We start from the raw sequence: 15163 nt of genomic DNA, 5'->3' as shown, positions 1-15163 counted from the left end.
AGTAGATTAGGAACTGCTTCCTATAAAGCTATGTGGAGTATAATGTAGCTGGACATTGTAAAGTCATACACACAATTATATTACTTCTTATTGACATTCAACCTGGGAATGGAATTTAAGCAATTAATGTAAAAACATGTCTAAAACAAATCCTGCAACAAAGGACCAGGTGTGAATGTTCTGGGGGTTCTAAGTCTACCCCTAACCAGTTTGAATACACTGTTTGATTTCACCCCCAGACCCCAAAACACACCCCATTCAAAACAGTTTTAACAGCCCCCCACCCGATGCAACTCAATATTAAGAAGGCATACAGTCAGTGTACAGCCCAATGCACTACCCCCAGGATCACAACAAGCCCCTCACACATTGGACCACACACACACACAATGTGAATGGAAATATATTATTATATTTTTATATATTACAATCACAAGAAAGGGTGTTGGTTATTTTAGTTTTACAAGTAACATTTCTTGGACATGTCCTTACTTAAAAAATAAGCATGTTTGGTCTTGTTTGAATCAGCCTAATTCTCTGGTTATAAATAAAATAACCATGATTGGCAGAATGTTTAATTCACATCTCTGGCTATTAATAGATTGTGGAACTATGAAAAATAGGGAATAATGTTCCCAACACACCCACCTCACAGTTCCTACACAGACTCTGAGTCACCATGCAGGTCTGACACCAGAGGAGGCTGGTGGGAGGAGCTATAGGAGGACGGGCTCATTGTAATGGCTGGAATGGAATCAATGGAACGTATCAAACACAAACATATGAAACCACATGTTTGACTGAGTTCCATTTATTTCATTCCAGACATCACAATGAGCCTGTCCTGCTATAGCTCCTCCCACCAGACTCCACTGCCTGACAACCATTCTATTGTCTTGAGGACTTTACAACCATTTGGTCTGATCAAAGACCAGGACACCCTTTCAAATAGATACATCCTCTCAGCCTTGATGACTAAACTAATCAAAGACTAACACACACACACACACCACAGTAATCTGATCATGGTGACTCCACAGTAATAACATTTATAACTCATAAGTCACCAGGTGTGATTTACCTTTTGACAGATGAAACCCTACATCAACTACTAATGACTTATGGGAGGAAGTGTGCATTTCACATATTAAGATATAATACAACGATACTTCCTTTGTGTGTTGTACTTAGTCAATTGAAAATGTGCTTAAAGTTTTGAAAAAACAGCCTTTTTGATGATCTGTTTTGAGTTTTGTATTAAGAGTTGTGAGATTTTACCACATACTTGTGAAAATAGTACAAAAGTGATTATAAAATCTATAATACATGGATACTTCCTTAAATGTACTTATTTTGTGTTATGCAATTATGTTATTGAAACAGAATAAGTCTAATGAGAGAATAAAAAGGTCAAGTCCAACCATTACCTCTCTCCTCTTTCACATCTCTCTATCATCACTCCATGGGTGTGTCCCAATAATCTCTCCTTCCTCCTGAAGTGTATCATTCCTTCGCTACTCCTCTCAAATGTAAAAGCATTGGATTGGTGTTGGCATGGGGTAGAGGGAGTTTACATATACCAGTCATTTCCTTTGAAATACATGAAGGGAAGTGGACAAGTTCACACTTAGAAAGGAGATAATAGTTCCACACCCCATGTGTCCTGATAACTACAGGAATAAAACCATATTGAGGTTGTCTGCTTTCTATACGGTTTGAAGAGAGAGAGAGAGAGAGAGAGAGAGAGAGAGAGAGAGAGAGAGAGAGAGAGAGAGAGAGAGAGAGAGAGAGAGAGAGAGAGAGAGAGAGAGAGAGAGAGAGAGAGAGAGAGAGAGAGAGAGAGAGAGAGAGAGAGAGAGAGAGAGAGAGAGAGAGAGAGAGAGAGAGAGAGAGAGAGAGAGAGAATGTGACCCAGTTCAATGGGTCTTAACAGAACTGGGGGATGTCAGCCATGAAGTTGTCTAAACACAAATGGAAAATAATTTGTTTCTGATTCATTGTTAATGGATTTTCAATTAGGAACACAGGGGGAAAACCTAACACAACAACACACATAACACACAACCAATAAAAACAAAGGGGGAGGAAACCACTAAAGTCATTACCATATTGTCATTTTCTAATGACAGGGAGAAAACATGTAAAATCTAGAAGACTACTTTAGATCTGGTCAAAAGAAGCCTAGTGCACTATGCAGGGAACAGGGAGAGATTTGGGACAGAGACAGTAACTCCTGGATGGAAATCTTCATTCTAATGACAGTGAGCAAATCTCCAATCTCCACCCTATTCCTTATGTAGTGCACTACTTTAGATCTGGTCAGAAGTAGCCTAGTGCACTACGTAGGGAACAGGGTGTCATTTGGGCCAGAGTGAGTAACTCCCCTAGGTATGAATTCTCTCTCTATCTTATCTGTCTTCTATATTATGTTCTCCCCTCCTCCTCTCTTCTCTCCTCTATTCACTCTATTCTATCATCCACACCACATGCCAGCTTCAACACAATCCATTTACAAGTTAAAGACACACCTTGGAATAAATAGCAAAGGAAAACTACTACTAGATGTATTTTTTATTTCCCATCACCATGAATCATATTTAATAACTGAACAGTAGAAGACCTAACTTAATCTGTTCCTGACTCTGGGTAGTGGATTAAAAAGACCATCAATCTCCAATGATATTAAAGTACAATTCTGAACATTACTGATATACTGAGTGGCAAGTCAAGATATCTGATGTTTTTATTGTTTGGTTAATAGCACCACCTGCGGGACAGGTTTAATGTTGCTTGACTGAGCAGTATTGGAGAATAAAAGATGCCAAACTTAAAATGAGACAGAGAACCAATTGAGAAAACATTTCAATGGTTCTGAATGACAACCAACATACATTAACAGCATACATCATATGATTAATGTGAATATATAAGATTAAAACATTGCACTTAAATGCTAATTAAATTCATAACATCTTCTGAAGATCAAATCAAACAAATCATTGTACATAAAAACAGAGCATAATGAATCATCACATCTGGGGACCATCACCACGAGTATGACTAGTATCTATGTGGACCCTACTACAGTTTAACCAGCTCAGCTATAGACTACACCAGCATGACTAGTATCTATGTGGACCCTACTACAGTTTAACCAGCTCAGCTATAGACTACACCAGAGAATGACTAGTATCTATGTGGACCCTACTACAGTTTAACCAGCTCAGCTATAGACTACTCCAGCATGACTAGTATCTATGTGGACCCTACTACAGTTTAACCAGCTCAGCTATAGACTACACCAGCATGACTAGTATCTATGTGGACCCTACTACAGTTTAACCAGCTCAGCTATAGACTACACCAGCATGACTAGTATCTATGTGGACCCTACTACAGTTTAACCAGCTCAGCAGTACTATCATAGAGCCAAAACCCAGGATAGAGGGGCTGAGTGAATGTGGTCTGAACTCTGTGGAGGAGGGTCATTGTATCAGAGACACTGTAGAAGGACAGAGTACCTGCCTTGTGATCCAGGTCCACTCCTACTCTGGAGGACTGAGGCCTGATACTTTAGTCTCAACATTATTGTGTCTGAAACAATAACCACCTCTATAACACTCTAAACACCAGGACTTGTCATTCTCTCCAAATACATTACCCCTCTCTGTTCTGCTGATGTCTTTATATGAGACTGCTGTAACAACACACACCCCACTCCACTCCACCTCCCAGTAACAGCGTCCAGACAGACCCTCTCTACACAGAACCTGGTAGTTTGTGAATCTGTCTGGATGAACAGGATATGGTTGGACTTGGCCTGTATAGGTCACCTTTCTGTTCCCTTCAGACAGAGAGAGGTGTGTGTGTGCTGTGTTTGGGTCCAGTGTGAGCTGACAGGAATCTGGGAGAAGAGCAGAGCAGAGACCAATGAGGGGAGTTAGAACAATAAGTGAAGTCAGATACTGTATCTACCCTGTCTTTGATTAGAGAACAGCAGAAATCAAATCAGAGAAATATGAGGAGTCAGATAGATACCCAGTCTTTGATTAGATCTACTATTGCTATATATTTCTAGAGGGATTGTTAGGAGTGTCAGTAAAAAGAGACTGTTAGTTACTTCAGAATAAAGAGACTCACATTGTAAGAACTGTTCTCTGGTCTTGGGCTCTGGAGGCAGTACAACATCCACTATATTCACTACAGACACACAAACACATTCACAGAGAGAGGGAATGTTATCATCACACCATATTCCACATGTATATGACTAGTAGGGAACTTTCAATGGTCTAAAGTTGATGTTCTTATTATTTTCAACACACCTGTAGTGGAGATCTTGGTCCATTCTCCTTTAAGGACCTCTTCTAGTGTCTCTTTTAGTTCAGACACAGTCTTACTCACATCTCCAAAGTACTGAAGAGGACGGACAACGATGCTGGGTAAGTCTGAAGATACACTGGTACCGGAGAGAGACTGATAACTCTGGAGACAGAGAGAGAGAGAGAGACTGATAACGAGAGAGCGAGAGACTGATAACGAGAGAGTGAGAGAGAGACAGAGACAGAGACAGAGCAGAACCAAATGATTGAGAGTTTTAATCTCATATCACATGTATCAAGGCAGTTGAGTTAACTGGAGGAAATGGATGTGATTCTCTGTGTGTGAGAGCTGCTCCAGCTCAGTGCTTCTCTTCCTCAGCTCAGCTATCTCCTGCTCCAGTTGCTCCAGGAGTCCTTCAGCTTGACTCACTTGAGCCTTCTCTTGGGCTCTGATCAGCTCCTTCACCTCAGAGCGCCTTCTCTCAATGGAGCGGATCAGCTCGGTAAAGATCTTATCACTGTCCACCACTGCTGCCGGTGCAGAGCGCTGTTGAGAGAGAGAGAGAGAGAGAGAGAGAGAGAGAGAGAGAGAGAGAGAGAGACTGACATGTCTTACTTTAATGAGCCATCCTCATTACACTAACACCCCCACCCCTAAAAGCACATTGCGTGACACCACAACCTCCACACAATCACATTATTCAGTACCCAACACCACAGTACAATACACCATCCAGCACCACATTCCAACCGTCCATCCAACCCCTCCTCTCCAGCCGTACAGACAGCCCCCCTGAGCCCCCATACCTCCTGAAACATCTCCACACTGTTGATCATTTTGTACAACTCAAACTCAACCCTAAGGCGTCAACAGTAATGGCCTTACCCTGGCAACACAGAAAAAACATGATGAACAGTCTGTCATTGCAGAAAACGGACACCCCTCCCCAACTCCCAGGTCAACCCGAGCCAACCAGCTATTGGTGTCCAGGGCTCCATGTAATACCCTCCACTGGAGGACCCCTGACCTTTCCAGCACTGGGAGCTTATAGAGCACCCTCCACCTATACCCTGCCATGCTCTCAGCCCCCACAACCCCCTGCCACTGATGCCCCTTCACTCCCGCTAAGCTCCTGATTTGTCTAACCTTGACACTGAGGGTGTACAGCACCTTACCCCCCACCTCCTCAAACTCCCCCAGGCTCAGAGTGTTAAAAGTCAGTAAGTCCTCCGGACTCTCCTGCCAGTCCCCAGTCTCTGCTGTCACTTGCAGTGGTGGAAACGGTGGTGGCCCCTTCTCAGGCTGCTCCAGCCCCCTCCTCACTGGGTCAGGCCGAGCCTCCTGGACCTCCCCATGACTCTCTCCAGCAGCCTAAGAGACGTTAGTCCCGCCTGCTGTGCTGACTCTTGGGGGGTTTTCCACCCCCCGGCAGCCGCAGGTCTGCTAGTCTCTTGATGCCTGCTGCCATTAAAGGTCCCTGCAGGATGGCTGAATGAGCGGACCTCAACAGGATCAGTGGGTTGTGGAAGATGGGCTCCTCCCATACCCATGGCCCAGGCACCACACCCCCCTCTGGTGTGGGCCTCAGCAGCTGCCATGCCCTCAGTACTGCAGCATAGAAATCAGAGACCCCTGCTGTATTGAGTCTCTCCTGCCGCATGGTCTCTCCTATCATTGCTATGCAGACGACACACAATTAATTTTCTCCTTCCCCCTTCTGATAACCAGGTGGCGAATCACATCTCTGCATGTCTGGCAGACATATCAGTGTGGATGTCGGATCCCCACCTCAAGCTGAACTTCGGCAAGACGGAGCTGCCACCCATCAGGTTCCCTCATCTCCCCCACAACAGAAGTTACTCCCCCTTCTGCTGTCCCCACCTCTCCCAAAAGCCTTGGTAGCTTGAGCAAGAAGTGACATCTTCTAAGAGCTTTACATGGAATTTCCAATAGGACACCTGCCTGGGCCCTGGTGAAACAGAGAACTGAGCCCTGTACTAGGTGCAGACACATTTTGGAAAGCAAAGACAAGGTCACTGATTTTGGCTCTAACCACTAACAACCTACCCTTACACACCTCTTTTGCTACCCCTGCACTAAGATTTGTGCCATGGCTCAGCACCTGCGCCCCCTTACACCAAACCCCCAATACACTTCATTAATCACATCACTGTGTGTCTCTTGCAAAAAAATCACGTTTAAATGTTTTTGGTTTACATATTCCCCCAGTCTCTGCCGCCGTTCATGTTAAGGAAGTCTAACCGTGAAATCTCCATAAGAGGTGGGAGGGAAATCACCACAATCAGAAACCAGTAGAGAAGCCCATAAAGCCACCATGCCAGAAAAAACCATCCATTTAAGCAGATTCTGAAGACATGCCCTTAAGAACCCATGACCCATTTTCTCAGCCTATACCACTTCCTGGGTGAGAGGACACTAAACCCCTCATTCTTCATCACGTGTTGTACTGACCTTACAAACCTTCCAGGATCAATAAAATAAGACTCCAGCAGAACCTTCTTTTTCCCCTTTAGTCTCCATCAGGAACCTAGAAAGTTCTCTCACCGTATATACTGGGCCCTCAGCCTGACTGGCTGTCAGCTCTGGATCCAATGAGCCGTCTGAAAACGAGACGCCTTGTCCTCCGCTCCCGCAGACTCACCTCCCCCCTCTTCCTCCATTGGCACGGTACCGTCCTCCTCCTCCCCAGTCTCTGCCCCCCTGCACTTCCCCCCTGATCAGAGCCTCTTCCCCAATGACAGGCAATATTTCCTGGGATGAGCCCACCAAGCCTTTGCCCACCGGAGTCTCTGTTACTACAGAAACCTGCCTCAGCTCATGTAGCCCAGCTGCAACCCTCCCCACCACCGCTTTCTCCACGGCCTGCGCACCACCACTTGGCCATGCACTACTACCGTGTAGCTCAGTTGGTAGAGCATGGCGCTTGCAACGCCAGGGTTGTGGGTTCATTTCCCATGGGGGGACAGTATGAAAATGTATGCACTCACTAACTGTAAGTCGCTCTGGATAAGAGCATCTGCTAAATGACTAAAATGTAAAAAATGTACTCTCCTCACTCCTGGTACCCCTGCCATTTATTTTTTCAATTCTGAGTAATCACTATTTTAGTACGGATTAGTAAGGAAAAACACTTTATTCAGTACTACTGCAGTTGCTTAATAATTCCAATAGATGGCAGCATAAGACCATGAATGACATTTCAGAAGATTAGTTTAGTTCTCTCCCTGGATACACCACCACTCTCCCTCACAGGAAAACTCCTGCCTGAGCGTTTTACTGTCCCTTTCCACACTGCTAACGCAAGAGGAAGGACTGAAAAAGCATTTAACACGTTACTGTGAAGTAATATAATGATGAGTCATGTTTATTATTACCTGTTTTTATGGTCATGTTTTGAAATTATACTTCATTACTATAATGATTATGTAGTGTATGAAGAATTATGACTTTGCTAATGTTTTCAAGTGGAATCTGAGAGGATGTTTATTCAGTTTCAGAGGGAGCCGTTTTAGAGTGACACCCCATAGAACAGAGGGAGTCTGTTTGTTGTAGACAGGGGATTGGTCAGTATGGGTAACCGCCCATATCCTGGGTAAAGATTATAAGTACTGGCTTTGAACAAAGGAGAGCAGAACAGACATATTCTTTTGGGACTCTGTTCTCCGGATGATCTTGACATCTGTAAACTTCTGCTGAAATCTTGTGATATAAATAAAACTTATGATCAAAGCTCAGTATAAGCGGACTCCTTTGTGTCACACCATAATTAGCAACATTAACTCGACACTACATTATTTTGACCCAGACAGTTTGGTTGCGTGAATAACCCAATATGTTGGGTTGTTAGTATTAACAGAACACAGGTTAATTTAACCATCAGTTGGGTATTTTTTACTCTCATGCTTGGTTGACCTAGCAACTGGGTCTGTTTTAATGTCATGCTTGGTTGACCTAGCAACTGGGTCTGTTTTAATGTCATGCTTGGTTGACCTAGCAACTGGGTCTGTTTTAATGTCATGCTTGGTTGACCTAGCAACTGGGTCTGTTCTAATGTCATGCTTGGTTGACCTAGCAACTGGGTCTGTTTTAATGTCATGCTTGGTTGACCTAGCAACTGGGTCTGTTTTAATGTCATGCTTGGTTGACCTAGCAACTGGGTCTGTTTTAATGTCATCCTTACTGTAGGTTATTTTAAAGAGGCGTGGCTTACTATGGGCGTGGCTTTCAGCTAGATCTTATTGGCCACCCATGAGAGTAAATGTCATTCCAGTTTATCATATCAAATTTACATACTGTAAACTCAATGTTTCCTTATTAAATTATTCTATAATATTTAGAGTATTTATTACATATTATAATAAGGTATACCACTGTATTATAGCCCAACAATGAGACATACGTGGACTTTTAGGAAACTCTATAAGCATAATTGAAGCTACAAACATGTCAATGTTCAACCTTAACATGTGCTAACTACGCAACAGATCAGATGAACAGGAATTATATTTACTCTGATGGGTGGCTAAAAATAACTATCTGAAAGCCACACCCCTACTAAACTATGCCTACAGTCTTCTGATCTGACCTGCTGGGTCATATCTCAATAAGCAAGCAACAATAACCCAACACCCAGCATCCATAACCCAGCAGTTTTTAAAGAAAACAACCCAACTAAGTGACCCAACGCCTGCAACCCAACATTTGGGTCAACCAAACAACCCAGCATTGTTTAGTGTGTGGGGACAGGTGTAGACACCTTTCAGATCATCCTGATCCCAGCTTTCTTTAATACAGCCCATACAGTAGCTGTGTCCACAGGCAGTAGTCACCGGATCCTTCAGTGGATCCAGAAAGACGGAGCAACAGAACAGTTCTAGATTGTCAGCCATTTTAGTGCTTTCACCTGAAGGTTGAGCAACAGGGTGTCAAAGATGACTTTCTGTTTCATGGAACTCTACACCAGAGGACAGGAAGTGGCTTCCTCTTGACTGTGTACTCTGTATCTACAGGTTTTTGGGGGATGGAAGTCAAGCTAAGAAGATGATGTTGCATACAGCTGTGTCTACAAGGAATAGTAACTGGATCCTTTGGTAGATCCAGACAGCAGAGTGGATATTTTAAAAGGGCCTCTGCAATGTCCATACAACAAACTGCACAGCAGAGTATCAGAGATAACTTTAATTTCTTTGAAAGTCTGAGTGGTGGGGGAGGCCTTTTAGATCTGTTTGGAGACGTTAGTCCTGGATGGATGCACTGAGGTATATAGGGATGGAAGCCATAGTGACGTGTAACCAAATATAAGGTTGTGGTAAAACATTACAACGTTTTAAAGGTTCCATAAATGTACAGTGACCTATTCAGAAGCCACAGTGGTGAATGATGAATATGTCAAATCAAAAGTTTTCTTTCATTTTCAGTCGTGTAAAATGATCATAAATTGTAAAGAAACATGTGGATGCAGTGGGGTGCAAATACCTCTGTAGAATTAATTAAGCGAGAAATGGCGGTGGAAACGGCTTTATGCACAAATATTGATATAATAACCATCATATTGAAGTAAACTTGGAGTCACACGATGATATGTGGTGTGGTCCTCCCACTACGACTCGGGAAACCATGCAGTTTATTAAGCTACAGATAAAATAAGTTATGCTGAACTTCACAGGGTGGTGAAAGTTCACAGTGATGAGCTTGATGCTCCTTTCCAATAAATATCGAGGGTCTTTTTGTCCATAATAATGTCATCATGTAGGCAGCCTATCCAGAGTGGGCGTGTTCACTATATAATGCCCCCAAAACATCTAACAAAACCATCGGTAGAGTTGAAAATGTGATGGAAACCCATTTAACAGAACGTTTTTAACTGGTTTTTGTATTTTCCCAAAAATATATTTGTATGTGCATTACATCATCATGCACAGCCATTTATCCTCAACAAGTCAATTTGATGGAAACATCTCTGCTGGTAAAATTCACGTTTTTATGAAGATTTTACAATATTCACATGAAAATCTGTCGCCAGTCGAATGGAAACAGATTTTCATGCGAATTTTGAAAAATCTGCATAAAAACAATATCCTCATCTATAAACAATATCCCAATAGACTTGAATGGTAAATTACGTATTAAATCATTTTGGAGTCACTTGTATTGTAAATAAGAACATAATATCTTTAAGCGACTCCAAAATGACACAATACATTATTTACCATTCAATTCTATTGTGCACAACATCATCTGAAACACAACCAAAACACACTGCAAATGCATCCAACAAGAGTCCCAAGCTTGATGTAGTCATAGCCTGCTAGGAATATGGGACCAAATACTAAACTTTTGACAAAGTGTAATACACTATAAGTGAATTTGTTCAAATACTTATGACACCTTCTAATGGAGGGCCTAGATACAGATGAAGTCGGAAGTTTACATACACCTTTGCCAAATACATTTAAACTCAGTTTTTCACAATTCCTGACATTTAATCCTAGTAAAAGTCCCGGTTTTAGGTCAGTTAGGATCACCACTTTATTTTAAGAAGGTGAAATGTCAGAATAATAGTAGAGAGAATGATTTATTTCAGCTTTTATTTCTTTCATCACATTCCCAGTGGGTCAGAAGTTTACATACACTCAATTATTATTTGGTAGCATTGCCTTTCAATTGTTTAACTTGGGTCAAACGTTTCGGGTAGCCATCCACAAGCTTCCCACAATAAGTTGGGTGAATGTTGGCCCATTCCTCCTGACAGAGCTGGTGTAACTGAGTCAGGTTTGTAGGCCTCCTTGCTCGCACACGCTTTTTCAGATCTGCAAACACATTTTCTATAGGGTTGAGGTCAGGGCTTTGTGATGGCCACTCCAATACCTTAACTTTGTTGTCCTTAAGCCATTTTGCCACAACTTTGGAAGTATGCTTGGGGTCATTGTCCATTTGGAAGACCCATTTGCAACCAAGCTTTAACTTCCTGACTGATGTCTTGAGATGTTGCTTCAATATATCCACATAATTGTCCTTCCTCATGATGCCATATATTTTGTGAAGTGCACCAGTCCCTCCTGCAGCAAAGCACACCCACAGCAAGATGCTGCCGCCCCCGTGCTTCACGTTGGGATGGTGTTCTTCGGCTTGCAAGTCTCACACTTTTTCCTCCAAACATAACGATGGTCATTATGGCCAAACAGTTCTATTTTTGTTTCATCAGACCAGAGGACATTTCTCCAAAAAGTATAATCTTTGTCCCCATGTACAATTGCAAACCGTAGTCTGTCTTTTTTAATGGCAGTTTTGGAGCAGTGGCTTCTTCCTTGCTGAGCGGCCTTTCAGGTTATGTCGATATAGGACTCCCCTGTGGATATAGATATTTTTGTACCTGTTTCCTCCAGCATCTTCATAATGTCCTTTGCTGTTGTTCTGGGATTGATTTGCACTTTTCGCACCAAAGTACGTTCATCTCTAGGAACAGAACGCGTCTCCTTTCTGAGCGGTATGACGGCTGCGTGGTCCCATGGTGTTTATACTTGCGTACTATTGTTTGTACAAATGAACGTGGTACCTTCAGGCATTTGGAAATTGCTCCCAAGGATGAACCAGACTTGTGGAGGTCTACAATTTTTTTCTGAGGTCTTGGCTGATTTCTTTTGATTTTCCCATGATGTCAAGCAAAGAGGCACTGAGTTTGAAGATAAGCCTTGAAATACATCCAAAGGTACACCTCCAATTGACTCAAATGATGTCAATTATCCTATCAGAAGCTTCTAAAGCCATGACATTTTTTTGGAATTTTCCAAGCTGTTTAAAGGCACAGTCAACTCAGTGTATGTAAACTTCTGACCCACTGGAATTGTGATACAGTGAATTATAAGTGAAATCATCTGTCTGTAAACAATTGTTGGAAACATTACTTGTGTCATGCAGAAAGTAGATGTCCTAACTGACTTGCCAAAACTATAGTTTATTAACAAGAAATTTGTGGAGTGGTTGAAAAACTAGTTTTAATGACTCCAACCTAAGTGTATGTAAACTTCCGACTTCAACTGTAAATAAAGTATATTCATTTCTAAACAGTAAAACAGACATGGATGTTTTATCAATGTTTTATGATGATAATGAAAATACCCTCAAATAAAAGGTGACATTCTGTACTGTCGCCTCATATAAAACATTTAATGTCAAATCTAAAATGCTGGAGTATAGAGCCAAATTCAAAATTTAATAAATTCAAAAAACCAAGGGTGGGTCAAAATTATTCCCATAATGTAGAAGTTTCAGTAGATTAGGAACTGCTTCCTATAAAGCTATGTGGAGTATAATGTAGCTGGACATTGTAAAGTCTGCTTCCTATAAAGCTATGTGGAGTATAATGTAGCTGGACTTTGTAAAGTCTGCTTCCTATAAAGCTATGTGGTGTATAATGTAGCTGGACATTGTAAAGTCTGCTTCCTATAAAGCTATGTGGAGTATAATGTAGCTGGACATTGTAAAGTCTGCTTCCTATAAAGCTATGTGGAGTATAATGTAGCTGGACATTGTAAAGTCATACATACAATTATATTACTTCTTATTGACATTCAACCTGGGAATGGAAATGTAAGAAATTAATGTACAAACATGTACAAAACAAATTCTGCAACAAAGGACCAGTTGTGAATGTTCTGGGGGGTCTAAGTCTACCCCTAACCAGTTTGAATACAATGTTTGATTTCACCCCCAGACCCCAAAACACACCCCATTCAAAACAGTTTCAACAGCCCCCCACCCGATGCAACTCAATATTAAGAAGGCATACAGTCAGTGTACAGCCCAATGCACTACCCCCAGGATCACAACAAGCCCCTCACACCTGGGACCACACACACAATGTGAATGGAAATATATTATCATATTTTTATATATATTACAACCCATCACAAGAAAGGGTGTTGGTTATTTTAGTTTTACAAGTAACCTTTCTTGGACATGTCCTTACTTTAAAAATAAGCATGTTTGGTCTTGTTTGAATCAGCCCAATTCTCTAGTTATAAATAAAATAACCATGATTTGCAGATCTCTTGCTATTAATAGATTGTGGAACTATGAAAAATAGGGAATAATGTTCCCAACACACCCACCTCACAGTTCCTACACAGACTCTGAGGCACCATGCAGGTCTGACACCAGAGGAGGCTGGTGGGAGGAGCTATAGGAGGACGGGCTCATTGTAATGGCTGGAATGGAATCAATGGAATGTATCAAACACAAACATATGAAACCACATGTTTGACTGAGTTCCATTTATTCCATTCCAGACATCACAATGAGCCTGTCCTGCTATAGCTCCTCCCACCAGACTCCACTGCCTGACAACCATTCTATTGTCTTGAGGACTTTACAACCATTTGGTCTGATCAAAGAGCAGGACACCCTTTCAAATAGATACATCCTCTCAGCCTTGATGACTAATCAAAGACTAACACACACACACACATACACACACACACACACACACACACACACACACACACACACACACACCACAGTAACCTGATCATGGTGACTCCACAGTAATAACATTTATAACTCATAAGTCACCAGGTGTGATTTACCTTTTGACAGATGAAACCCTACATCAACTACTGATGACTCTTATGGGAGGAAGTGAGCATTTCACATATTAAGATATAATACAAGGATACTTCCTTTGTGTGTTGTACTTAGTCAATTGAAAATATGCTTAAAGTTTTGAAAAAACAGCCTTTTTGATTATCTGTTTTGAGTTTTGTATTAAGAGTTGTGAGATTTTACCACATACTTGTGAAAATAGTACAAAAGTGATTATAAAATCTATAATACATGGATACTTCCTTAAATGTACTTATTTTGTGTTATGCAATTATGTTATTGAAACAGAATAAGTCTAATGAGAGAATAAATAAGTCAAGTCCAACCATTACCTCTCTCCTCTTTCACATCCCTCTATTATCACTCCATGGGTGTGTCCCAATAATCTCTCCTTCCTCCTGAAGTGTATCATTCCTTTACTACTCCTCTCAAATGTAAAAGCATTGGATTGGTGTTGGCATGGGGTAGAGGGAGTTTACATATACCAGTCATTTCCTTTGAAATCCATGAAGGGAAGTGGACAAGTTCAAACTTAGAAAGGAGATAATAGTTCCACACCCCATGTGTCCTGATAACTACAGGAATGAAACCATATTGAGGTTGTCTGCTTTCTATACGGTTTGAGGGGAGAGAGAGACAGACAGAGACAGAGAGAGACAGAGAGAGAGAGAGAGACAGAGAGAGAGAGAGAGAGAGAGAGAGACAGAGAGAGAGAGACAGAGAGAGACAGAGAGAGAGACAGACAGAGAGACAGAGAGAGAGAGAGAGAGAGAGAGAGTGAGAGACAGAGAGAGAGACAGAGAGAGAGACAGAGAGAGAGAGACAGAGAGAGAGACAGAGAGACAGACAGAGAGACAGAGAGAAAGACAGAGAGACAGAAACAGAAAGAGAGAGGACATCAGGTAATGTTCTGGAGATGAGGGAATATGTGTCCAGAAACCCTCAAGTATGGTTAACCACAGTTAGGCCCAGTATGGACTATCAATACAAGTGACCATTTAGAATGTGACCCAGTTCAATGGGTCTTAACAGAACTGGGGGTTGTCAGCCATGAAGTTGTCTAAACACAACTGGAATATAATTTGTTTCTGATTCATTGTTAATGGATTTTCCATTAGGAACACAGGGGGAAAACCTACACAACACCACAAATAACACACAACCAATAAAAACAAAGGGGGAGGAAAACACTAAAGTCATGACCATATTGTCATTTTCT

The 15163-nt window shown here is 41.8% G+C and overlaps 2 pseudogenes across 2 annotated transcripts in view; one reads left to right on the top strand and one right to left on the bottom strand.

Moving 5' to 3' along the window:
• Positions 1-15163, top strand: part of LOC311126739 (solute carrier family 15 member 5-like) — a 140091-nt pseudogene that overhangs the window by 83662 nt on the left and 41266 nt on the right. The gene's annotated exons all lie outside the window — the stretch shown is intronic.
• Positions 3209-5921, bottom strand: LOC311126736 (tripartite motif-containing protein 16-like; annotated as a pseudogene). Its single transcript has 4 exons — positions 5647-5921; positions 4326-4510; positions 4141-4200; positions 3209-3904 (listed from the first exon to the last, which is right to left on the bottom strand). The product of its transcript is annotated as a tripartite motif-containing protein 16-like (transcript).

This window comes from Coregonus lavaretus (genome assembly GCF_964263955.1).
Source record: "Coregonus lavaretus genome assembly, contig: HAP1_SCAFFOLD_894, whole genome shotgun sequence".
In the NCBI taxonomy this organism is placed as follows: Eukaryota; Metazoa; Chordata; class Actinopteri; order Salmoniformes; family Salmonidae; genus Coregonus; species Coregonus lavaretus.
This window is presented reverse-complemented; position numbering and strand designations above follow the sequence as displayed.